The sequence below is a fragment of the Carlito syrichta genome, unplaced genomic scaffold, assembly GCF_000164805.1.
Source record: "Carlito syrichta isolate Samal-C Ts95f unplaced genomic scaffold, Tarsius_syrichta-2.0.1 Scaffold315826, whole genome shotgun sequence".
NCBI classification, from domain to species: domain Eukaryota; kingdom Metazoa; phylum Chordata; class Mammalia; order Primates; family Tarsiidae; genus Carlito; species Carlito syrichta.
The window spans coordinates 713,142-715,167 of record NW_007259922.1 but is presented as its reverse complement, the minus strand read 5'-3'; the positions used below and the strand labels follow the sequence as shown (position 1 = coordinate 715,167).

General features: G+C 51.8%; 1 protein-coding gene across 1 annotated transcript in view; it reads right to left on the bottom strand.

Annotated features, from left to right (window-relative positions):
- The window catches only part of FADS6 (fatty acid desaturase 6), a 32,521-nt gene that overhangs the window by 14,677 nt on the left and 15,818 nt on the right, over positions 1-2,026 (bottom strand). The window lies entirely within an intron of this gene.

Sequence of the window (2,026 nt, the reverse complement as noted above, 5' to 3'; positions counted from 1 at the left end):
ACCCCCGCCCGGTCCGCCGCGGGAGGAGCCGGGAGAGGCGTGGGGGTGGGAAGGCGACCCTGGGGCGAGAACCAGCCCAGGTAGCAGGAACGGAGTGGGCGTGGGGAAGGCGGAGAGCCCAGTGCAACCCTTCGAGGGCCTTTTCTGACCGCCGACCTAAAATAACTCTCGAGTTCCCTCTGTCCTGCACCCTGCTAGCGCCTGTCGGAGCGTTTTTCTCCCCAGAGAATTTTTGCTAGTCGCACTTAGCTGCCGCCCCTACCCATGAACGCGAGCATGTGTTTCTTGTGTGTCTCCACCAACAGACTCCTTCCCCATTTTGCCACTTTTGCTGGAGTTGTATCTTCAATACCTAGAACGACACCTGACACATCAACATTTCAGAATTCCTGGGGCTGAAAGTTCAAGGACTCCCTCCTTCCAGGTGGTGGATCGGGGAGTGTGGGGGTCCCCTCTGAGTCTGGCTTCAGCAGAGGTGACGCATGGGAGCTGGCCCTCCAGCCCAGTAATGTCTGGGGGAGAGGCTGCTGCTAGGGGAGAAACACATTCAGAGGTCTCCGTTCGGGGTGGGTGGGCATACCAGCGGGGTCCACCTGCAATTCCACTCATTCAGGGATACCCTGGTCTGGTCCCAGGGCCAGGTCCTCAGCCAAGGCCTCTGAGACTTAGAGCAGCACTTATCACAGACACTTCCCATCAGGTCAGGCCCCTGCTTGGCACTGCTGGAGCTGACCTTGGTCCTCAGGGGAGAAGCCACTGTCCTCTACAATCTCCCCCTCCCTGCTTTGGAGGGCCCCTTTTCTTTTTTGTTTTACTTTCCTCCGGGTTTGTACGCCAGTCCCTTCGCTAAAGAGACCCAGTGTGGTGAGACCGGTGACATTTCAGCAGGCGACCCTTGGGAAGGAGAACGGGAGAGTCAGGGACACAAATGACTTTGATTTCTGCCTGTCTTCCTTGGCATTTTTCTTCATGAATTCTTATGAGCTTATCCCTCCAATTCTCTATCAAAGGGCAAGATTTTTTATCAGGGCAGTATTCTAAGGGGCCGACACTCTAATAGACCAATCCTCACTCCACGCACACACAGCGCCTCACAGTTTTACCTTTGTCACCTACTGATTAGGTTTTGTGGGTTCCCCACACCCCTCAAGGATGGCATCATCTTCATTTGTTCAATAAAGGCCCTGAGAGACAAGGTGATCTGCCCAACACTCCACAGTTACTGAATGACTGGACTAGAACTGAAATCCAAAAGGTCGCCTCCAAATCCAATTAACTTTTGTCAACATGAGAGATGCTTAAGACGGATAAAGGAGAGTTGCCCTCCTTCCCCACTTCCCGCCCTGTCCTCAAATTCTTCCCTCTCAGGCAACTGAAATTTTCTTTCTTTTTTTTTAATTTTTTTTTATTTTGAGTACGTGGGATACAATTCAGGGTTCGTTATACAAATGTTCATTATGCATGTACCCTTGCTGATGATGTGTGCCCCCCTCACCACTGGCAGTTTCTCACTGCTGCCAATCCTGCCCCCTCTTCCCTGGCAGTTTCCCACTACTGCCAATCCCTTTTTTTTTTTTTGACTTGGAGTCTCACTCTGTCGCCCAGACTGGAGTGCAGTGGCCGCTCCTGGCCACCGCAGCCTCGACCTGCTGGGCTCTGGCGATCCTTCCGCCTCAGCCTTCCGAGTAGCTGGAACTACAGGCGCCCACTACCAGGCCCGGTTGATTTTTGATTTATTGAAGAGATGAGGTCTTGTCAAGTTGCCCAGGAGGGTCTTGAACCCGCGGGCTCAGGCAATCCACTCACCTTAGCCTCCCAAAGCGTGGGATTACAGGCTTAGCCACCGAGCCCGGCTCAATCCCTTTCTTATAGAATTACTATAGCAACTGGAATTATCAAGGAGGGAATATGTATAATTTTTTAAAGTATATCTGATATTACTATGCAATATTTTAAGTTTATAAAGAAAGGATCTAGTAGCATGCGCCTGTAATTCCAGCTACTTGGAAGGCTGAGGCGGAAGGAT